The sequence below is a fragment of the Apium graveolens genome, chromosome 7 (genome assembly GCF_009905375.1).
Source record: "Apium graveolens cultivar Ventura chromosome 7, ASM990537v1, whole genome shotgun sequence".
Lineage (NCBI taxonomy): Eukaryota > Viridiplantae > Streptophyta > Magnoliopsida > Apiales > Apiaceae > Apium > Apium graveolens.
The window spans coordinates 201,489,257-201,514,804 of record NC_133653.1 but is presented as its reverse complement, the minus strand read 5'-3'; the positions used below and the strand labels follow the sequence as shown (position 1 = coordinate 201,514,804).

Here is a 25,548-nt window from a genome sequence, read left to right as displayed (position 1 = left end):
AAATATTGTTTATCGAGCATATGTTTAAATTGATTAAAATATCATATTATAGTAATATATAAATGATAGATGTGCATTATAAATTTAACATCAGGATATACTTATCGGTTTCATATTAAAAATCGATGTTATATGTCCCCTTTCACATTAGTTTAAAACCGATGTTAAATGGGGGTCTTTAACATCACCCACGAAGACATCGGATTTTTTTAATGATAGACATCGGTTTTTAGCTGATGTCTATTGACGTTTTTCTAGTAGTGAGTTTACAATCCACCAAAATCACAATTACCTTATATTCATCATGGTTACAACATTTAAATTTTATGTTTGGCGATAAGAGCATACATGACCAGTTTTACTCTCTTTAAATTATACAACAACTGCAAAATGTTGTTGCATTTATTTGAAGAGAGTAAATAATGGACATATTGCATTCATCAAACAAACTAAATACTTACACAAATTTACAAGTTAATTCATGAATCCAGAAATAAACAAACTAATCCTAATGCCTACACAAAACATAAAATTATGTTGGCAGAGAAGCGTATTACAGTATAATACAAGGCACCAACTAGGAAAACAAGAAAGCGATCAAACAATGGTGTCCACCCAAATTGGCCAAACTGTTAAAATTTCTTCTACCTCGGCTTGATCAACATCATCTCAACTTGATCAACATCATCAGTAAACCCTGCAGGTTCCATCATCATTAAATGGCTTAAATTTTCTTGCCCTTAAGTAGTTTCAAATGAGGCTCAAAAATTGGATCATTGACTGAAATAAAAATAAAAATTTAAACATTAACAAATATTAAAGGAACACTGTTCATGACACTATTAATGTATACGTAGTATAATTACTTGAAACCAAATACAAGGAAGAGTCCAAACAATTAAGATATATTAAAATTTATAAAACTCATAAATTTATGCATATTAAAACAGTAATCTTAAATGACACATATTAACTGAAAAATATTCAACAAATAGAATCATTTAAGAAATTACGAAGAAATTATTGTGAATAAATAATAATAAAAGGCAAACATGTGTACTCTTCTACAAATTTAAAACAAATGTAATTTATTACCATCATGAAAGTTGGATCCATTCTTCTTCATCCCTCTTATAAATAGCTTTTTCGTCGTCATGTTCATCATCATTCGGGAAAGTTGGCACATGTAACTCATTCTCAAGTTCTATTTCTACCGATCCATCAATTTCGTCATCATATTGGTCATAGAAGTTCTTTTTCGGTAATTCCAACATAACAGACCAATTTTTTTCAAGAGGATCCTCAATGTAACATACTTGCTTAACATGTTTACCTAGCACAAAAGGATCATTTATAAAGCCTAATTAATTTAAATTAACGAGTGTAAATCCCAAGTTATCTACCTTAACCCCTTTGTTCATATCTACCCAATTACAACGAAATACCGAAAGTTGTTCTAGTCTAACTCCTAGATACTTGTTATAACTCTGTACTAGGTGTGCGAAGTATGTTCAATATTCTTATCCTTACCATGCACAAGCATTGTATCTGCAACCACACAAACACCACTGCATTGAACTTGCCATTTATCATCACGCTCCTTCGTGCTATAAGTATCACCGTTGATTTTATATCCCGTAAATGTAGGCACAATCTTGTTCGGGCCTTCTGCCATCCACCTTATCTCATCAGTTATAGTATTGTGTTCATCTAACAATTCTCATTCATTGTGTCCAAAAAAAATTTGTTTAAAACTAATTATTTCATATTACTAGGGAGTGAAATATTATGGTTTCAATTTTATATGGTGTTTCAAAATGTAATTATATAAATTCTTTTGATAAAGTATAAATTTAACTTAAAAGGTTATTAATTTCCACAATAGTGTGGGTGACCAGGCCTTGCACATATATTGTGAAAACCAAGCTATTAATGTATACAAATTTATTAATTTTAGCCAGAGCAGGAAAATTAAATTATTATACAATTTTATAAGTGAAATAATAAAAGAGAGGTTCATTACGTTTTAGTGAGAAAAGATATATTGAATTATTTTTATATTTATAGTATTTAATATTTAATTATCATGATAGACATAGATATTCCTATTTTCACCTTTTTTAAACAAACTACATTTTCTTCATGCTACTATAAAAATATAAAAGCACTGAGGCATCTTTTTATTTATTTTTTGATTATAGATCTATTGGTTTTTATATTTCCCCTTATTTTCTGTCGGAACTTTTAGTTGCACAAGCAGAGCATTTTAGTGGCAATACTATTATTTAGTGGTATAAAGGAAAATTTGAAAAATGTAAAAATAACACAGAGGAAACAGAAATGAAAGTACAGAGAAAACATGTAAAATAACAAGTCTTTTATTAGGGTAAAACTAGAAAATAGAAGTTGAGAGAGGTATTTTACTGCATTCTTCTCTTGTGTGATTATCATTCTCTTTTTAATGTATCAAAAATGTAATATGCATCTGAGGAAAATTATAATTACTGAATTTGAAATATGTAGAAACTAATAGTGTGAAGTTCTAGATTTATTAAATTAACATCTTTGAGTATGACTAATTATTGTGAGCATATTAATTAGGCCTATATATAATGTTAAAACCAAATAAAAATCATACCTTTTTCCTGAACCATGTGGGGAATGTATCATTTTGCTTATTTTTTTAGCCAGACTTCGTCATTTTCATGGTGTTTGAATCTCGTCATCAAAGATGCCATATGCTCCCTGCGAGTAAAATCCACGAATTTTATATATTAATCAAAATGCACAAAATAAGGAAATAACACACACACATATTTCAATAACTGCTTAATCAAAATATGGCCTTATGTCATTACTATTTTGCAAAAAACACAAATATGCTAGGTGCAAGTCGTGATTGATTGGCTTTATCATAGTGGCACCAGATAAGGGCCTGCCAGCATTCTGCTCTTGCCTAGGATTTCGCGTCAATCGTATGGTAGCTTCTTCAAAATTTTCCAAACACTCGACGGCCTCTTCGACAACATATGCCTCGGCAATACATCCTTGAGGATGAGCTGGATTCCGTACATATCCCTTAACCGCAATCATGTATCTTTCGAAAGGATACATCCAACGTAGGAATATTGGCCCGCAAAGTTTAACTTCTCTCACAAGATGAATTGAGAGATGGATCATCACATCAAAGAACGAGGGAGGGAAGTGTTTTTCAAGCTGGCATAATGTTTCCACCAACTGAGATTGGATTTTTTCTAGTTTATCTATATCAATGATTTTACTGCAAATTGCCTTGAAGAAGAGACAAAACTTAATAATTGTGCACCTGACTTCTTTTTGCAATACTTATCGAATTGAAATTGGAAGCAAATGATGCAATATTGTATGACAATCATGCGATTTCATTCCACCAAGTCGCAGATTTTCCATATTTACCAGATTCTTGATATTTGAACAAAATCCATCGGGTAACTTCATTTTATGAAAGGATAAGCAAACAATTTTTTTTCAGAATGTAATAAGTTCCATGACGCCAATGGCACCTTCTCTTTCTTTCCGGGATTTTTTGGCCTCAACTCTGTTCTTATTTCCATTTCAGCCATGTCAAGACGGACAGACTCCCGATCTTTTGTCTTTCCCGGAATATTTAGAAAAGTTCCAAGCAAAGCTTCACATTTATTTTTCTTGATGTGCATCATATCGAGGACATACCTGACTGGAAAAAACTTCCAATACTCCAGTTGGAAGAATAAAGAAACCTTCTTCCATATGGGTCGAGGTTCACCTTTCTTCCATCGAAGTGGGCATTGTGTCTTACCAAAGACATGACCCCTCAGATGTTGTACTCTTTGAAAAACTTGTTCTCCAGTTAAGAGAATAGGAGCACCCTCCTTCTTTATCATGTTATCAAAAGCTGATTTTTGCTTTCTATGCGGATGATGATGGGGCAACCACCTCTGATGCCTCATTATCACCTTCTTGCGGTAATTAACTAGCCTGGTAGCTTTTGTTTGATCAATGCATACAGTACAAGAAATTTAACCTTTAATGGCGTTTCTCGAAAAGTTCCCTAAGGATGGATAATCACTTATTGTCCATAATAAAATGCCCCTAAGTATGAAAGATTCTTCCTTATATGCGTCGTACACTTGTTTCCCTCGCCACAACTCCTATAAATCTTCTATAAGTGGTTGAAGGTACACGTCGATATCATTTCCTGCCTCGGTCCTGATATCAATAAATAGAGCATAATATATCTTCTCTTCATACAAAGCCAGGGAGGAATATTTTAAATTGATAGCAAAACAAGCCAACTTGAGTGATCAGTACGGTTTCCATGAAAGGGATTGAAACCATCAGCAGATAAAGGTAATTGAAGGTTCCTGGTCTCTGAAGCAAATTTGGGCCAGTTTTTGTCGACATCCTTCCATGTTTTTGAGTTAGCTGGATGCCTCATTTTACCATCCTTTTGTCGCCCAGTATCATGCCAAGTCATTTCTTTTGCAATGTGCGGTGTACTGAATAAATTTCTTAATCTCGGTATTAACGGAAAATACCATAAAACCTTAGCAGGGACCCCTTCCAGTTTATCTCCTTTCCGATTCAATTTCCATCTAGAGGCCTTACATATGCGACATGTAGTCTCATCCTCATCTCTCTCACCACGATATAATAAACAATCATTCGGACATGAGTGTATCTTTTCATACACCATTCCTAATGAACATAAGGTTTTTTTCACTTCAGTGAAGGAAGAAGGAATATTGTTGCCTTCCGGGAGTATAGACCCGATTAGTAGTAGAACATCAGGGAAGCATGAATCAGACATACCAAGCTTCGCTTTAAAATTGTACAACTTAACTAAAGCTTTTAACTTAGTGTAACTCTCACATCCGGGATAAAATGGGTGATGTTCACCTTTAACATGGTTGATAAAATCTGAAGAATCAGAAGAAATATCATCTTCATCGTCCTCAGGTATATCCATTCCTGTGGAAAATTGATTAATATATTCTGAAGTATTGTCTGTTTCAGTCGGTACATGACTTTCTACTAAATTTGACTCCATGTTCCATATCCAACATGTATAAGTTTGATCAATACCATATTCAAAAAGATGATTTTTAACCGTTTGAGCTTTCCATGATTTACTATGTGAGCACCTTGTGCATGGATAGCTAATCTTTTCTTCGGTATACTCCATTCCATATGCAAACAATAATAAATCTTCAACGCCTCTTTGAAACTCTTCCGTTCTTCTATCAGCTCATAACCATGACCTATCCATCTTATATTAACAAGAAAACAAATTAATCAACAAGTATAAGCAAATTAGAATGACAATAGAACATCAACAAGTATACACATAAGCCAGGAAAGCCCTGTTTCGCTATCTCATGGAAAAAACTCAGTTTACTACACTCATTGACTAGCTAAAAAATACCGAAGATATCTTTATTACAATAACAAAACAAGATAATATTTATCTCGTGGAACCATCACGTAGCTCGGCTCTCCCATCACATAAAAAAACAGAGGTATTTAAACTGTTTACTCAAGAAAAAAATTATGATAATATAGGTGCTACTTATTTTGTGATAGGTTTTGTAGAGGTTGCTGCTTAGCTTAGCCCCCTGTCGTGCTTTTCTTTCAATTCGATCATAGGTTAGCATCCCTAGACTAACTCTATCCGGGCACAACAAGATAAAATGAAATTGTAAATGAGCTAACTAATTTCATGTCTAATTTCATGTATCCCTAATATTTTCAGACGCGCACGCAGAACACCAAACTTGCCCTTCATTCAGTAATGGCAGTTGGAAGCATTGCTACTTCAAAGGGAAAACTATATAAACTACAGGAGACCTTTGAATACAGCAAGTGTAGACTGGAGCCAAAACTTAAATGCATACAGGGAAGGTGGGAAGCTGTGCTTTGTCGACTGCGAATAACTCACACTAGTTACCTTTAGATTTCAGATGTGTATCATTTTACATATCTTCTTTTGCATACTAGTATCAAGTTTTATTGATATCAGATGTTTACTTATCGTCCTAGACTATAGACTAAGTAACAATTTTTTGAAGTACGTGGAGTTGTTGGCGAATTGTGTGAAAACTGAAGTAGTATTTTGTGGGGGTTTGTGAAAACTGATTTAAAGTTTGGTGGTTTGAATTGTTTATTTTGTTGACTTGTATGAAAAACAGGTTTATGGCATGTTCAATTTACAAACAAATCATGTCAATTTTTTTTTTGAGAAATATGTTACATTAGTTAATTCAATATTACCAAAAAATTAGTATAATATAATACAAATTATTATAAAACTGTTACAGCAGGGAAAAAATGTTATAATGATTTGGTGACCCACATGTGAGGCCCACAGTAACACGTATAGTGTGATACTATAGACATACTTTGATGTTACCTTTGAAGCCTATTTTAACATAACACAAAATTGAAGGTTGCAACAGGGCAAAAGAATGTTACCTTAGGGGCAAAAGGTAACTCGAAAAAAAGTAACTTAATTTTTATTTTACCTTAAGGCTTTTGTTGGCGGTGGTAACATTTTTTTGGGTCTGTTGTAACATTTTCTTGTTGTTGTTATAGGCCATCTATGGCGTAGTGGGTTGTAGACATCAACTTTACCATACAATGGTCAGTGATCAATTGGCCTATTTGATTCTAAGATAAGAGGAGGCTCACTTGGGATGGAAGTGTATTGGAATATCCTTTCAACTGATATAATTTTATTGTCGAGATTACCGAGGCTCCATATTACCCAAGTTTGAAACTGGTTTAGGTTGAGGCCATAAGTAACTGCTAAGCCTGCTATGCCTGCAAACCGATATGTCACCAGTGTTGTCAAAAAAATTGAGAATGTGGAGGAGCAAAATCAGATGCAAAATAAGAATTTTGTGCTATGGAGAAGTACCAAGAATCAAAGCACATACTTGGATCTATTGTTCCATGAGGAACAGAGACCAGGAAAACTAACAAGAATAAAAATGTTAGAGAAGACAATATATCCAAGTGAAAGGTCAACCACTCCCTTACACTAAAACTGTGAAACTTTGGTCGGGAGCTTTCATCGATTAGTTTCATATTTGTTTCCTGAAATCTGCTTTGTTGATCAAAACTCCTAATCGTGGTTGATCTTGAGATTGTTTCGGAAAACTTTTGTGTAATTGGAGCTTGACGCACTCCAATTAAACAAGCCAGCTCACGTGCTGAAGGTAGATAATATTGTTGCAGTATAAAAATATGACAAGCAGCTCAGGATAAAGGACAAATTACTATGGAAAATACAATTATGCTCGAAACTTGTATGCTTCTGAATATTTTCTATACCAACACTGAAGTTTACACAAGACATCTTGTTTTTGTATTAAATGTACCATCCGTTCAATGCACTTACTCTATTTATGATGCATCCACTTGGAGTAGAATCAAAGAAAGACATTGGAGCACGAAAAATGCAAGCATGCATTTTATAGAAGAGTAGTGTTGCTGTCTAGTATCCAACGGTTGCAAGAGATAGGGATCTTCCAAGTATGCAAAAAGAACTTTCGATTTCCAAGGCGACATAAAATATTATTAAAGTAGAAACTTTAACTGCAGCAGCCACACTCCTTAACACAGGAGTTTCCCAGGCCATCCAGTAATTGCTTCCAATCTAAAGTACTTGTAAAAAAAACTTGTGATAACAGAATAACGGGTATGAGTGCACCCCGATATGCTGTTCTCACATATTTCCAGTAGACTAAGAAACCGACTCTCCCTTTCTCCCTTTCTTCTTCATTAACAAGCTGTCCTTTCGTTCCCACAAGTTCAATAAAGTCATTCCCTGTATCAAGTAATTTGCCATATTTTTCGGATTGTGTAATCTAGCCATCTTTCATAACCTAATAAGATGCAATTATCTCAAAATATATCATCACATATAATGATGAAGGAGACAAAGAAAAAGTCTAGCTCACCAGGATGAGGTCTGCAACAGGTAGAAACTCAACTTGATGAGTTACATAAATCACTGTCTTCGACTCCAGAAGACCCAGTAAGCACTCCTGTCACACAAAATTTGTCAAATGATGTATGCCAAATCAGATATATAACAGTAAAATATAATGCATATCGTCCTCGTCAAGCTTGTAATATGAATGCTTGTAACACACATAATTAAACATATAAATTAATTATTACAACTACACATGTTTACACATATACAATTCCATACCTAAACTAAACAAGAACATAAATAAGAACAAGAACATACAGTGAGGAACACAACATAAACAACATAAACTAAACATAACAAGAACAAGAACATACTCAACATAAACTAAATAGGATCCATACACATGCATCTATTAAAATTAAACAAGAACAAAGAGGAACACAAGCATCTATTAAAGTAAAAAAATATACAAATGCATGTGAAATCTTACCTAATCGAGCAAACCCACGTCAAGATTAACCAAACCCAGCTCCAGAGACTTAAAATCAAACTCGAAAAAACATAAAATAGAAAAAACAAACTTGATTAAAATTAAAACATAAAATTTGAAATTAAATTTGAAAAAACATACTTTTCACACACTAATCGAGTGGTCCAGACTTTCTTCAAGGCTCTTCAGCACCAATCAACCTCGATTTATGAATTAATCGAGTTTATTAATTCATACAAATTTTAGGGGTTTTAGGTTAAAGAGAGTGAGTGAGAAGAGAGACAGTGAGAAATGAGAGAGAAGAGAGACAAGACAGTAAGAGAGAAGAGAGAAGAGAGGAGAGAAGAGAGAATGAGGGAGAGATGAGAGAATGAGAGAGCTGAGAGAGAGAGCTGAGAGATAGAGAGGGGGAAACTGTTTTGGTTAATGGGGGGAAACTGAAAATAAAAAATTTGGTTAACGGGGAATTTTTTGGTGTATTTACGGGGGAAAGATAGTGAGGGGGAAACTGTTTTGGTTAAAAAAAATGATTATAAACATCGGTTGGTTTCGATACTGATGTCTTACAACACATTTAACATCGGTTTTAAAGTAATTGATGTTAAAACTGCTTTTAACATCGGTGACATTTCTAACCGATGTTAAAGGGGTGATGTTGTAGGCACTATTTCTAGTAGTGATTGTTTGAAAATTTTGCACATTGTATACATTTTACAAGTATAATATTACAAAAAATATTATTTTACAAAATTTGTTTAGTTTGTAGAACATAAATGGTCATGTTGCACAACAAATATATTGTACTTGTAAATGTATGAGATTTGTATAATTTTATTGAAATTATGATATTTATGAAACATGTTTTGCAAGATAACATATTTTAAAAAATATTTTATTTGCAAAATATAGATGAACTGAGAGGACTCCAATTAAATGGTGGACTCCATACAACTTTAATCATATATATATATATAATCGGAGGTCAAACCCCACGTTGACCATTATATATATATGTGAAAAAATAAAGGTATAATAAGTAATCGATTTATGAATCATGAGTTTTGGAAGGGTTAACGAATTGATAAATTATTATTTTAAAACTTGATAGAAATTAAAAAATTTATCCAGAAAATAAATCGATTGAAGACTTTGAAATAAATTTGACGAACATAGAAATTCATGTCCATCAATAGGAAATAAAAAAATTGTCCTGAACAATAGGGATAGTCACGTAAGAAAATAAATTTATTTGGTCAATATAAATAAGGCATTTTAATCGGGTGTCTCGAACGAGGGAACATGTTTCGTGTTATATATAATCGCGAATAAAGCTCAAATAATAAACTTGTAAATTTTAATTTAAAAGAGGCACAACAATTACCAACATCAAAATTAGGAAAGGGAGGAGATAAAACTTGCAATATTTCAGTTTATTAGCTCACTACTCAAGAAATCTCACCTCTTCCTACTTAAATACTTCTCGCGTGGAGAAATTCTAAAAATAATAATCCACACAAAATATTTAAGTATAAAATAATTAAACCACAAATTCTAATACTATTTTTATTTAATAGTTTAATAATTCATAAATATTGACTACTAGATCAATAATTACACTTTGAAAAATTATTACATAAATTCAACAAACATTTCACTTCATATTTTAATAAAATTTAATAATGTTCCTTTAGCATATACTAATCATTTTCCATATTAACTAATTTAAAATTAATTCTAATTATCAATTTATATTTGTGCATATAAAATAGATTTATTAAATAATATCTATCATTTTCGATACCAAATCTTCAATTCAGTTTGCAATTAAATTTTACTCTACTTTCGAATAATACAATTAATTTATCCTAAAACTAATATGATTTTCCACTATTTACTACTCACTAACAAATCTCAAATTAACCCACCAACACTTTTATGTCACATTTTAATATATTCTAGAATACCCTCTAAATACAATATGTATACATAAATTATGTCAACAACACCAATTTTAATAAAAGAAAATACCTTATGAAACAAAATACGATGATAGTTGAGAACTAAACAGAATCATAAATTTAATTGAAATTTATAATGAAACTGAGGAGCAGCAACTGGACGAGGAGTTATACCTTATGGGAATCGAGGAACCTATGAATTTTGTACAGGCAGCTAAGGACATAAATTGGAAATTAGCCATGAAGAAAGAGAAGCAGTCAAGTGAAGAAAATGAGAACTGGAAATTGTCTGAACTGCCACCTGGGAAGAATGTTATAGGCCTGAAATGGATATTCAAGTTAAAACAGGATGCTGAGGGAAAAATTGTGAAGCATAAAGCGAGATTAGTACCCAAAGGTTATGTTCAACAGCGTGTAGTTGATTTTGACCAAGTCTTTGCTCCTGTGACAAGGCCTGAAATGGTTCATTTTCTATTAGCTTTGGCTGCTAAGAACCAATTGGAAGTTCACCATCTCGATGTCCCAGAAACAAAGGTTTGTTGATTTATCGTCTTGTGAGGTGGAGTTTATGGTCGCAACTACAACAGCTTGCCAGGCTATATGGATTCCTAATATTTTAAGTCAGATAACATCATACTACATTGGACCAGTTGTATTGTTTATCGATAATAAATCATCTATAGATTTGGCAAAGAATTATGTATTCATGGCAGGAGAAAACACATACATATTAGGTATCACTTCATAAGGGAATGTATTGAGAGAGGAGATATTGTTGTGGAGCATATGAGTAGTGGACATCTTAAACTGTGGTTATATATTATTTTGTGTAGTGTTTGTTTTCAGGTCCGTTATTTTAGGAGTTTTGATTGAGTCAAGGCAGTTGAGTTAGTGTAGGTTGTAGGCAGGTGATCTTGTCCTGTTTTTTAGCATTTTCAGTTTCTTAGTTTCCTTGTATTTCTTTTATATTGCCTCAATTTGCAGAAATAAGAAAATGTGTTTTTCCGGCAAGCTGTGTTTTGGTTTTCTTAGATTCATATCATTCAATTATTATAAATATATTGACAATAAATACCACACATGTTGTTTGAGGAGAACTTTCACTTTAGTTTTAAAATGGACTTTTATTTGAAGTTATTGTATATGCAAAAGATGAGCAAATTATAGCATATAAATTAAAAACCCCAACATGTCGAACCCATATATGTGCAATATATATTGGAACCCATATTTTTTTTTTGTAATTTAAAGCTTTCAAAAAAGATGGCTAAATTCAAAAAAATTGTTAACTAAATATCTAGATGCAAAAAAGAGCAGAGAAGTATATTAATCGATCCACTGGTTTATTATACTGGTTAAAGATGCTCGAAAGAAAGAATCCCATAAATCGAATGTGTACCTTATATTTACACCATTGACATTCTTTGCAAACGAATTTGCAGCAGTAGACACACTATTGACCAGAGAATAAACCATATAATTAGTAATTCTACTCAGATTATGTTTCATAATAAAATATAAAAATGGTGTGTCAAATTAATAAAGATTACATATCAAATTTTAATCAACACCCAAATATATTTTTTTTTAACATAATTAGATTCGGGAAAATAAGGGACGGGAATGGGAAGGTAAAGAAGGAGAACATGGAGCAGGAAAGAGAAAGAAGGGAGAAAGGGAGTGGGAGAGAAAGGGGAGGGAGATTACCAACAACGAATGTAACGGTCTAGGATCGAAGAAGTTAACAAATCCAATTAGGTAGAAGTGATGGGAAATAACAAGAAAAAATCTGTTACATGGCTATTTATGTATACATATTGAATCGTTAGTATTGACATACTTCATACCAGATATTTAAGTTAGGAAATTGCTCGGATAGATGAATGAGGTGTGATGGTTTCCAGGACCAATGTTTCCATCGAGCGATGTTATAATGGACAGAGTTTGATTTTGGGAAGAATAGACTAAAATTGGCCCGACCACTATTAAGTTTTGATTAGACTATTATTTTAATAATTAAAAATTTTATTTTACGTCGGATTAGAGATAACCAACTTATATACAATCACATATATATCGAGTGGTAAAAAATTGATGTATATGCTGAGTATTTGTAATGATCTTATACGATGGTGAACCAGACCTCACGTAAAATGAGTTTTTATACGTCGACCAATTTAGAGAAGACGTATATGTCGCCTTTTTAAAAAACCCGATGTATGAAGTCTTATATACATTGGATTCTTCTATGTGCATCGTAAATTAGGCGACATAAAAATTTGATTTTGTACTAGTGAATTTGATGTCTATGACTGGTTGTATGAATGAATATTCCTTGGAATTGCTTGGTATTTATTTTGGGAAATGCAATATTCAAGATGTGTATTTCAATTATTTTTTAGGCTGAAACTATGTTACAATAGGTACTAAATCTGTTATAAATAATTAACCTTTTGTAAGATAAAATATGTTGCTACAGGTGTGTTTCCATAGGTAAATAACTAGGTCCATATGTGGGCCCCACATATAGGTCCCACGTATGGGACCCACAAATAGGCCCCGCATGTGGGCCCCCTATGAGCCCCACAATTCTGAAAGAAATTCTAAGATCTTTTGTAACCCACTAAGTTTGTTACTATATAGTCTAAAATATATTATTATTGAGATCTATTGTAAAAGAGATTGGTATGTTGCAATAGAGTAGTTTTTATGTTGTTATAGATATCTATACTAACTAGCTACGAGTCAACATAGCTTTGTTGTTGCCCTAGCCCTTTTCGGCTCTTTAGCAATATTTTTTTGGTCCTATATATAGCAACACAGTTATGGGGTTACTTAAAGCAATCTATGGTGTAGTGAAAGGTCCACTTATTCGGAATATATAAAAATGATCCAACTGTACATATGTTAAAATGGTTACAAAAAAATGTTAAACCCAAAATTTCAAGAATTTTTAATCATTTGAACTTGATTACTTTAACAAATAAAGTCTAAGTGAACTTAATTCTAAATTTCACCATACGCTCTTGGTGAAATTTTGTCATATCACTAAAATTTATAGATGGTAACATCTTTATGGTTGAATCATTCATAAATATTTTTTTTTAAAAAATTATAACATCAATTTGGAACTAAATACCGGTTAAATTCACTACTAGGAAAAGTTCAATAGACATCAGTTCACTAATGTCTATTTTGTTCAAAACCGATGTCTTCGTGGGTTTAGACACTACGCCATAAGTGCGCATATGCAACGGTGTTTATCTTGCGTTGCACGAAAAACGTTGCATTATCTACAAAATTTTCAGTTTATTGCAACATAGTAGAGGGTGTATGGAGTTTCTGGATAGTGCATTTCGTGTTTTTGGTGTGATTTTTGTGAAGAATTCGGTGTCCTGGAATTACAACCCAAAGTTCTAGTGAACATCTGATGCTGGAAGATGCGGTAGTTAAGAGCAATTCATACCAAGAAGATCTATATCCCTCTCAACTTAGGGACACTGTTGTATCAACCTCAGGTGGAAACACATCATGTGCAAATGATGAAACAAGCATGAATGACTCATTAATGACGGTTGTTGTGAAAAATGGGCTCCTGGTAAGGAGATAGTCTGCAATAAGCAAATTAAACAAATTCCGCATGACTTTCAATATAATTACTGAGATAGGGGATTCTTTGTTCAGTTTCCAGAAGATGAAATTGCCAAAAGGATGCGGGTGAGCATCCCTTTCAATATAATTTCCTAAGGTATATAATGTGTTCACGTATTAATGTAAGTGCAATAATACAGGTATGAGTTCCAAATGCAGTATGGATCCATTGGGTGGTCAGTTGGAGCAACTCTAGGGTATACACAGGCTGCTAAGGATAAGCGAATAATTGCTTGTATTGGTGATGGAAGCTTTCAGGTAACTCATCACAAGTTATCTGTGTTTTTCCAATAATGGACCATATATGGTGTTAACTGTTGGAAATCCCACCATTTTTACCAGAATCATTCCTTCTTTATTTCACATTAACAAATTCAATATCCCTTGCAGGTTACTGCTCAAGATGTGTCGACAATGTTGCGATGTGGTCAGACTCAAATCATTTTTCTGATAACGGTGGTTATACCATTGAAGTTGAGATCCATGATGAACCATACAATGTGATCAGGAACTGGAACTACACTGCACTGGTTGATGGGATTCACAATGGTGAAGGCAAATGCTGGACGACTAAGTTCAGTCGAGAAAATCTAATACATAATGTATCATTTACTTACAAGTTAGAGCAGTGAAGCTTATTTTTTTAAAAAAAGTATTGTTGACACTGGCATTTCTTGAATTGTTCAGGTCCGCTGTGAGGAAGATCTTGTTGAAGCAATAGAGATAGTAATGGGAGAAAAAAAAGACTGTCTGTGCTTCATTAAAGTGATTTGTCACAAGGATGATACAAGCAAAGAGCTACTCGAGTGGGGATCTAGGGTCTCTGCTGCCCACAGCCGCCCACTGAACCGCCAGTAGATATTTTGCTGTTCCTGCAATCTGCTGGAGTAAGATTACATGCTGAACTTTGTTTAGTGGATTATGAATCTTTAATTACGGAATTAATCATTTTGTTTAATGTAATATTTTCAAGTTCAATTCAATTATGTTTTTCTGACTTTTTATACATATACATATGCGTCTTCATCTAATATCGAACTCCGGAACCTGATGACTAAATTTGAGTTCCTCTTTGAGAAATTGGAACTTTTAGACTTTATTTCATTGGATTCCTCTTCTTTCCATAGTCTACACTGTCACAAATATCTTCTGCTTCATCACTTTGTGTATGGTCTATACTCTATATACCAAGAACTTCTGCTTTATAAGTTAACATTCTCAAGCTCCTTTCCGAAGTAGTTTAGCAGGGGCTATTGTAGAGATGAGTTTTAGTTTTCAGGAGATATTTCTAATTAAAGTAGTTGGGCAATGTGTATCATGATGGCAATGTGCTAAAGAGCTAGCTTGTACAGGGATGTTCAAAAATAATTCACAAAGTTGGTTTATATAAATATTGGCTAAGAGTTGGTTGGAAATGTAATATATGTATCTTGCTATATTCTCTTTGAATACTCTTACCACTTTTATCTAGTTCTTTGTTATCCTCTGTTCCTCTCCGAAATCTTTAAAATTACTTATGTTCGTCTTCTTTTCAAAAATCTTCTCAGCTTTACTTTTTAGTTTTTAGAACTAAAAGCCAAATTTCAAGTCAACTTTTATAATAGTAAAATATGGAATCCCAAAGTTGAAGCATATATTTATTCTATTGTCTATGATAAAAACATGTAAAAAAATGATATGTGAATATTTAAGAGAGTTAATTTTGATAGCTTCTAACCAGCTGTGACATGATAATAGTTTGTTGTGTTTCTTGTGGTCTTATCTCATCCTTTATTTAATGAAATGTTTCAGTTTTTCTTATATATCTCTTAATCTCTTTTGGGCTGTTAAGGATGACTTAGGAAGGATCCGAATTCAAAAGCCAGAGAAAGGCCCATTTCATGTCTCTGGAAAGAGTATCGATAATCTCAATAATGACTGTGAAAGAGGGGCATGAGTGTCTTAGATTATGTGCTGAAATTATGTGCAAAGCAATTTTTTTGGATAGAAGACTAATATGTCAGTATTTTATTTTTTTGGTTGCTTGTATCGATCCTACAATTAAATGTATGTCCATGCATACTATTTATTTAGTTTGTAAAAGAATAAGGTGCATTGTTATCTCAGTATAGATTTTCCTATAATGCCCTAAGCTGGAGCATGGTTTTTCTTATAAATTTTTGTTTTGTTTGACAGTATTCACTCGACTATCTGATTATTGTCTACTAAAATGGTTGCTTTCAGGAATTGCTAAAGATATTGGTTCGAACTCAACAATGAAGCATAAATCTACATGGATGCCTTTCCCAATGATGTTTAAAGCCATCTCAAATACAGGCATTTTTGTCTCTGGATCACGTCGACTGGCAGTTCTCTACCTGGCTGGAAACAAACACTATCATCTTTACAACATCAAGATGAGTTGAAAGGCTAGAGTTGAAATGAGTAGGTGACATTATTTAGAAAAGAAAAGAAAAAAAATTGCTCATTTGTTCTTTTGAAGTTAGAATTTGGTACTTTCATAATTTAGTAAGTTTTAAATTTCACTCGATGCTTGTTGTATTGATTGTTGGATGCCTTGTTTGGCAGGAATAATGTAAAAGCAAAATAACTATGTCAATTTTTTTAATTTTTCAAGTGTTGCATTTGACTCTATATGGTGTTGTATAAGACTAAAAATGATGTTACTTATGAATAAAAATGGTGTTGCAAATGACTAAAATCAGTGTTGCATTACATATTGTGGGACCACTCCTGACGTGGCAAACGTGGGGCCACTGCTGATGTGGCAAATGTGGGACCCCTTGCTGATGTGTCAAAGTAGGAGCACTGCTGACGTGGCAATATGATGTGTCACTTGCCACGTTGGACACAGTGGTGATGTGGTTTCATCTAATTTGCAACATTTGGAGGGGCAGTAGCCTGACATTGGCTTAAACAAATAGTGGTAAACAAGTACATCAGACCAAGCTACAGACTAATGTTTCAACGTGTATTTGGATATTTATGACGAGCAAACTAATGGGAAAAGATTAAAAGAACTATTTCAAAGTAATGTCCTGCCCCTGCATAGTTTACTATTTGAAATATTCCCACTGAAGAATAATGCACAAGGCAAAATACCTTGCTGGAATATATGAACTAGTAGTAGGGCACTACAAGAAATATGCCCATTTGCGACGGAATTTTTACACTAGAATTCGTCGAAATTGACCCAATTGCGACGAAAAATATTCGACGTTTTTACTCAAGTCTTAAGTTCAGATTTTCGTCACAAATACAATTTTCGTCACAAATATAAATTTTGTCACAAATATACATTTCGTCATAAATACAAATTTCGTCACAAGCTAAATATCGTCGTAATTTGTTTCTTACGACATAAAAATATTCGCAAGTTAACAAAGGGGCTCCCCTATAAAAGCTAGCCAGATTTAATTTCAAAAATAAATTATTAAATAAATTATGAACAATCGTCGCAAGTAACCCAGAAATTCTGTCATATGTTTGTTTGTTTTCCAGAAGCATTATTTTTTTTTCTTTTTCTGATTCCCAACCATTTTTTGCTTCAAAATTAAGTTATACAATTTTCCTAACCACAAACAAAGTTTTCAATCTGTATTGTATAGTAAATCGTTACAAAATCAGAAATAAAATAACAACTTCATAATATCGCTACAAAGCAAGTTCCGATCCAAAATGAACAAAAAACTCAATTCCGGCCAAACTACGATGACATTTTCACTCTCACCACCCAACACAATGGTCCTGTCCATCTTAGTCGACCCAGTAACGGAAATGATACGCTCAGCACATTTGTGAGTGGGTTCCTGGATTTTGATCTTGGCTCCAGTAATGCACACCAAATGTTTGATGAAATGCCCAACTTGGCCTATTACGCCTCTGGCACTGTTTGTGTAGCACAAATAGATTCAATGATTGAAACAATCAGATAATACTACTATAATACATTAAAAGCATCTCTTTTTTTGAGCTATGCAATCCATCAAACACCTTGTGTGCGCTAATAGTGTTGATGAATTTCGCATCCTTTATATCTGCATCCGCCTATACATACAGCCATATAAACACATCAGACAAAGAGAGATTCATAGAGAAATAATACTACAATCAGGAAAAAAGAAAACCGCAAGCAAACCCACCACTTTCTCCATCACAACCGGGAAAAACAGCAGCAATCGGAGCTGAATCCTCCTATAGAACATGGAACATCACTCATACTGAGTGAGGCCAATTCAATAAGTCGCGTGATCCATCACGAACTAATTGCGCGTATCTCGATCTTCTTCCTAGAGCTTGAGAATATGCCAAGAACAGGGCCTTCCGAAATGCGATTCATTGCGTACGTAAAAAAATTGGCGATTTATACGGACTAGACCATGATTGAGAGGCTGTAAGATATGGCTTAGAGATGTGAGATTGTGAGCGACAATTTTTTGTTTTCTTTTTGGAGATGGGAAGGGGAGGCAGGGGTTTGAGAGCAGCGTCAGAGAGGTTCTTTAGGATTGTGTTTGTGATAGATTTTATATCAAGATGCTGGATCGTTAGGATTTTCCTATTGGGCCGGGCCTTGATTAAAAAGGCTGAGACTATATTCAAGGCTTGATTGTATATCAAGTGGTTCATAGTTTATTATAAAATATAAATATAAATAGTTTTATCATCTCTTTTTAATTGTATAAAATTTTTTGTAGGAAATTCCTAAAAATATTATTATTAATTTTTCATATTCTTATAAGTATTGTAGTATTGTATTGGAATCGTGATTTCGGTCGATTTTATCTTAACTATCAACTATAATAGTATATACATTTCTTGTGTCGATCTCGAGTCCTGTTTCGTGTAAAATAGAATATTAATATTGATATAATTAAATAAATAAATAAATTTAAATGTTTACTCCCTCCGTTTCTCCCAATTTTTATCGTTTCTGAGAGAGTGTTTGACACGTATTTTAGGATGTATAGAAATTATGGTGATATAATATTTTTTAAAATTTTATTTTTTCTAAATAAATATATAACGTTTAAAATTTTATTCAGAATTTTTTTATAAATTATAGAATATACTATATACGTATCTTAAAATACGTGCCGAACATTTTATCTGAAACAATTATTTGGTCCTGAATTTGTGTTTCGATTCTTTTAAAAATAGTTTTCATCGATCTCACCGTATTCATGTCAATAAATATTTATATTAGTGATATAACCAAAGTTTAATATCAAAATAACTTTATTTGGTTTGCAATCTTAATAGTCAAACTTCAGTTTGACTAGTATAGCTAACTAGTGATATAACTAAAGTTTCATATCCGTCATAATTTTAACACCCAATCATCGGTTTGACCAATACAACTAACTAGAGTTTAATCTTGAATTGTTTTTTTTTAATTATTTTCAAAATATTATTCAACGATCCAACGATATGGATGTCAATATATATATATATATATATATTAATGATATAACCAAATTTTTGTATCAAAATAATTTTATTTGGTTTGCCATTTTAACAGTCAATCATTAGTTTGACTAGTACACTAAACTAGTGTTTAATCCTGAATTGGTGTTTCAATTATTTTAAAAATATTTTTCAACGATCCAACCGTATGGATGTCAATAGATATATATATATTAATGTATAACCAAATTTTCATATCAAAATAATTTTATTTGGTTTGCCATTTTAACGGTCAATCATCAGTTTGACTAGTACACTAAACTAGTGTTTAATCCTGAATTGGTGTTTCGATTATTTTAAAAATATTTTTCAACAATTCAACTATATGGATGTCAATAGATATATATTAATGATATAACCAAATTTTCATATCAAAATAATTTTATTTAATTTGCCATTTTAACAGTCAATCATCAGTTTGACTAGTACACTGAACTACTGTTTAATCTTGAATTGGTGTTTCGATTATTTTAAAAATATTTTTCAACGACCCAACAGTATGGATGTCAATAGATGTATATATTAATGATATAACCAAATTTTCATATCAAAATAATTTTATTTGGTTTGCCATTTTAACGGTCAATCATCAGTTTGACTAGTACACTAAACTAGTGTGTAATCCTGAATTGGTGTTTCGATTATTTTAAAAATATTTTTCAACGATCCAACTGCATGGATGTCAATAGATATATATTAATGATATAACCAAATTTCCGTATCAAAATAATTTTATTTGGTTTGCCATTTTAACAGTCAATCATCGGTCTGACCAATACAACTAACTAGAGTTTAATCCTCAATCGGTGTTATGATTATTTTAAAACTATTTTTCAACGATCCAACCGTATGGATGTCAATAGATATATATATATATATATATATTAATGTTATAACCAAAATTTCATATCAAAAGAATTTTATTTGGTTTGACATTTTAACCGTCAAACATCAGTTTGACTAATACACCTAACTAGTATTTAATCCTGAATTCGTTTTTCGATTATTTGAAAAATATTTTTCAACGATCCAACCGTATGGATGTCAATATATATATATATATATATTAGTGATATAACCAAAAATTCATATCAAAATAATTTTATTCGGTTTGACATTTTAATAGTTAATCATCAGTTTGACTAATACAGTTAACTAGTGTTGAATCCTAAATTGGGTTTTCGATTATTTTAAAAATATTTTCAATGATCCAACCGTATGGATGTCACATATATATTTTTGATAAACCAAAATATCATATCAAAATAATTTTATATTAAATCATTTTATCAAAATATTTAATTTGTTTCTGAAATTTCTAAAATGTAACGCAAATAAATAAATGCTGACATTAATATGGTTGGATCTTGAAATAATATTTTTAAAAAATTGAAATTTCTCTATAAGGTTTGTAGGGATCCTAAAACCCACAGTGTGCCTTCAGTTGAACAGATCAAAAATCCAATTACACCACTGCACTGCCATAAAGAAGTCATATTTAATAATAAAACCATGAAGAAATAAATATTCTAATTTGTATCAAACGATAAAGGTATACATGATGCTTATTAATAGAGGAACACATTAAAAAGAGTTGACTAGTACATGTTAAAAAGAAAAGCTAGCTAATATAACAAGGAATTAATGCAACCACATACTTTCTGCCATACTACAAAATACACCTCCAGGTCTCAGCGCAATTAAAAATGCCAAATGCCAAAAAATACAAGTTGGATTTTGACGCCACCTTTAAATCCTTTGTACCTCCCTCATCTACTTTGTCTCATTGTACAATAATTCTATGAACATGATTGAGATTTGACATACTATCAAAATTAATACTTCCCCAAAGGACACTAAGTTATTTTCCATAACCCATGGACTGCTTTAAATCCTAACTTTAGCACTTTAATTTTTTCTTTCATCAATACCATGAAACTTCCCCTCTTCTCTAATACATACTTCATTTTCTTATTTTCCTGTTATTTAACTACCAACTTATATGCTTTTTCCAATTAAACATCACGTGCAGATTGCAAGTAGATCATCGTAAAAATGTATTAATTTACATGGAATATTTTATGAAAACATTACTTTGTTGAAAACATTTAAGTTCGACAAAAAATAAACATGTTTATAGAACAATATGTTTTATCATTGTTATGATAACAATGATATCTAAATATATATATAGCCCGAAAAAGCCCGTTATTTTCTGGTATTATTTATGCAACAAAGTATAAAAATAATATTATTAATCACAAATATGTAAATATATATGTTTAAAATATTATTTATATTTATAGTAAATGTGAATTTATAAATATATAAGAAAATATATTAGAATAATCACATTATAACGGGCTTTTTCGGGCTTTTAATCAGGTCGGGCCGGGTCGGGCCTTCCCTAAAAATATAGGGCCCGTCGAGGCCCAAAGCCCGAGCCGGGCTTTGACCGGGCCGTGCTTGACCGGGCTTTGACCGGATCGGGCCGGGCAAGATTTTCGGGCCCGTACTTTTTGTGCATCTCTACGTGCAGTTCTCACACAATCTTCAAATCATCTAGTCCAAGATGATGGGTGCTCTGGTCTGCACAACTACACTGATTATCAGTCCAAGTGTGTATACATTAGATCAAACAAATCATGCAATCCAAAAGGTTATATAAACTGCCTTGAAATCTTTTATTGCAGCTGTGGGTAGTTCCCTGTGTTGGGCTATTCCATTCTTCTCCTCTGGCTTGTTTTTTTTGTTTTATTTACTTGCTAATATAGCTTCTGAGTACTTCTGTCCTTTCGTCCAAAATCTGTCGAAAATTCTTAATCTTTCTCCATCTATAGCTGGTACTACTCTACTTCCATTGGGAAATTGTGCTCCTCATGTTATTGCTAGTATTGTCTCTTTTACGAGATCAGGTGTTGGTGATGTTGGCCTCAACGATGTCTTATATGATACAATTAACACATATAATTATAGGCATTTAGCATTGTGATGCAAGTATATTCTGCTCAAGAGAAGTGGTGTATAAGAGTTTAAGATACTATCAGGCATATTGAAAAAGTCCGACAAGTACATGACGTGTAAACATAAATTAATTAAGCTCGATACATTATAAGTGAGCAAGTGATTAATAAATAAACTAGTTGTGGTTTATCGAAAAGTTTAATGGTTGGACTAAACACTTCAATAAAAATAGGTCGCCACATAGCATCCTATGTATTAAATTTTCAACAAAAATGTGGCTGCTAAATAAACTTGGGCAACTGTAATAGAATTAAAAGAAAAGGTTCTACATTGTTATCCTATTCATTCAGATGTTAATTCACCAAGTACCTTACAACTATAGTTTGAATCCCTTGAAATTAAATCGTCCCTACAAGACACACTGAAAACATGTCTCATTAGAACACAAAGCTTTAGTAAAATTAATTCACAGTAACTTTCTTGGTATAAAACAGTAGGAATCACTCTAAGAGCTTCCGAAACCCTAAGTGAAGCTTCATTCCACCAATGTGTAAGTGTAACATCCAGCCTAGACCACTTCCATCTTTCACCTTTATCTCCAATATCATAAACGAGTAAAACACACAAAGTCGCATTAAACCCCTTAAAAGATGAAGTATAATTTTAACCTTAAACCCTTCAAAATACATACTAGTAAAAAACATTCAGGTATCGTACTATAACCATGCTTAAACATTCAAAAATGATATTTAAAAAATATATGAAAAAATTAATTAAACGAAAAGTGTAATCAGAGACTTACAAAATCTGAGAAGGAGATGACAAGCGGATACACGGAGATGAGAAACAAGATCTGAAAAATACTTATAAATTAGGGCTCAATTAAAAAACAAAAAGAAAAAAGAAAAAAATATGATAAATACTTACAAATCAGGGCTGTATTGGTTGACTCGATTGACTCGATTAGAACTTGATTAGGGCTTGATTCTGCTCGATTAGGGTTGTATGTAGTACATATTAAAACTCGATTGCTCGATTAAGGCTTGATTGATGGTAACAACGATGGAAAGAGATAGGGAGTGATGTTAAGGGATGAGATAGATAGAAGACGGGGGGGGGGCGAGAGAGAGAGATGTATATGTGGTGAGAAGAGAGAAAAACGGGGGGAAACAGAGAAAAAGAAATGGGGAAATATGTGGGAAACAGGGGAAATATTTGGCAAAGTACAAAAGAGGAGGAATTTTTCCTGGCCTTCTATTTTTTTATTTTTTTAAATTTTAACATAGACGTCGGTTAGTTAAGGAATGATGCGAATACCAAACCTTCACAACGGTCCTTAAACGACTGATATGAAAGTTAGTGTTTATCATCAGTTAAAACAAAACCGATGTGAAACATAGGGTTAAATTTTTGAAAAAAATACTATTAGTAATCGGTTATTTAAAAATATTAGGTAAAAATATATCTTTAACATCGGGTTGAAAATAACTGATGTTAAACATGTTTTTTACATCGGTTTTTCTTCCACTGATGTTAAAAGGGTGATATCTATTGACTTTTCTCTAGTAGTGAAATGTACTTGTCACCACTGGTTGACTGTTAAAATAGAAACCTATTTAATTTATTTTTTTCTGAAAATTTTGTCATATCACTATTATATATGGATCTTGACATTTATACGGTTGGATCATTCATAATTATTTTTATGAAAATCGAAACATTCAAAAATATTTTTATGAAAATCGAAACATCAATATGGGACTTAGCACTAGTCAGTGGTATTAATCAAGCTCATATTTGAATGTTAAAAGGACAAACCAAATAAAATAATTTTGATCTGAAATTTTGGTTATACCACTAATATATATATGTATATATTTATATATATATAAATATATATATATTGATATCTATACGGTTGGATCAATGATAAATATTTATTAAAAAATAAAATATCGATTGACTAAACACTAGTAAGCGGTACTAGTCTAACCGATTCTTGACTGTTAAAATTGCAAACAAAATAAAATAATTTTGATCATAAATAATGGTTAGATCATTCATATATATATAAATAGAGAGAAAGTTAAGTTATATGCTGTCCACAATTTTTTGAAAATCTTGCACATTGTATACATTTTACAAGTATAATATTACAAAATATATTATTTTACAAAATACTTTTATTTTGTAGAAAATAAATGGTCATGTTGCAGAATAAATATATTGTACTTGTAAATGTATGAGATTTACATAATTTTATTGAAATAATGATATTTGTGAAACATGTTTTGCAAGATAACACGTTTTAAAAAATATATTATTTTTAAAATATAGATGGACTCCGAGGACTCCTTCATAAAACTTTAATCATATATATATATATATATATATATATATATATATAATTGGAGGTCAAATCCCACATTGACCAATATATATGTATATGTGAAAAAATAAAGGTAGAATAAGTAATCGATTTATCAATCATGAGACTTGGAAGGGTTTAATGAATTGATAAATTATTATTTCAAAACCTGATAGAAATTAAAAAATTGATCCAGAAAATAAATCGATTCAAGTCTTTGAAATAAATTAGACGAACATAGAAATTTATTCCATCAATAGGAAATAAAAAAATTGTCGTGAACAATAGGGATAGTCAGGTTAGGAAATAAATTTATTTGGTCAATATAAATAAGGCATTTTAACCTGGTGTCTCGAATGAGGGAACGTGTTTGGAGTTAAATATAATCGCGAATAAAGCTTAAATAATAAACTTATAAATTTTAAATTAAATCATGCACAACAATTATCAACATCAAAATTAGGAAAGGGAGGAGATAAAACTTGCAATATTTCCGTTTATTAGCTCACTCCTCAAGAAATCTCACATTTTTCTACTTAAATACTTCTCGCGTGGAGAAATTCTAAAAATAATAATCCACACAATATTTCAGTACAAAATAATTAAACCACGAATTCTTATACTATTTTTATTTAATAGTTTAATAATTCATAAATATTGACTAGTAGATCAATAATTACACTTTGAAAAATTATTA

At 32.0% G+C, this 25,548-nt stretch overlaps 1 long non-coding RNA gene and 2 pseudogenes across 1 annotated transcript; 1 reads left to right on the top strand and 2 right to left on the bottom strand.

Moving 5' to 3' along the window:
• Nucleotides 1-6,658: 6,658 nt before the first annotated feature.
• LOC141674371 (ABC transporter C family member 3-like) lies at nt 6,659-8,329 on the bottom strand (annotated as a pseudogene).
• Nucleotides 8,330-14,045: 5,716 nt separating this feature from the next.
• Nucleotides 14,046-14,914, top strand: LOC141674370 (pyruvate decarboxylase 2-like; annotated as a pseudogene).
• Nucleotides 14,915-17,671: 2,757 nt separating this feature from the next.
• LOC141670516 (uncharacterized) lies at nt 17,672-18,653 on the bottom strand. The gene is made up of 2 exons (XR_012554584.1): nt 18,199-18,653; nt 17,672-18,103 (listed from the first exon to the last, which is right to left on the bottom strand). It is a non-coding gene; the product is annotated as an uncharacterized LOC141670516 (long non-coding RNA).
• Between the last annotated feature and the right edge of the window lie 6,895 nt (nt 18,654-25,548).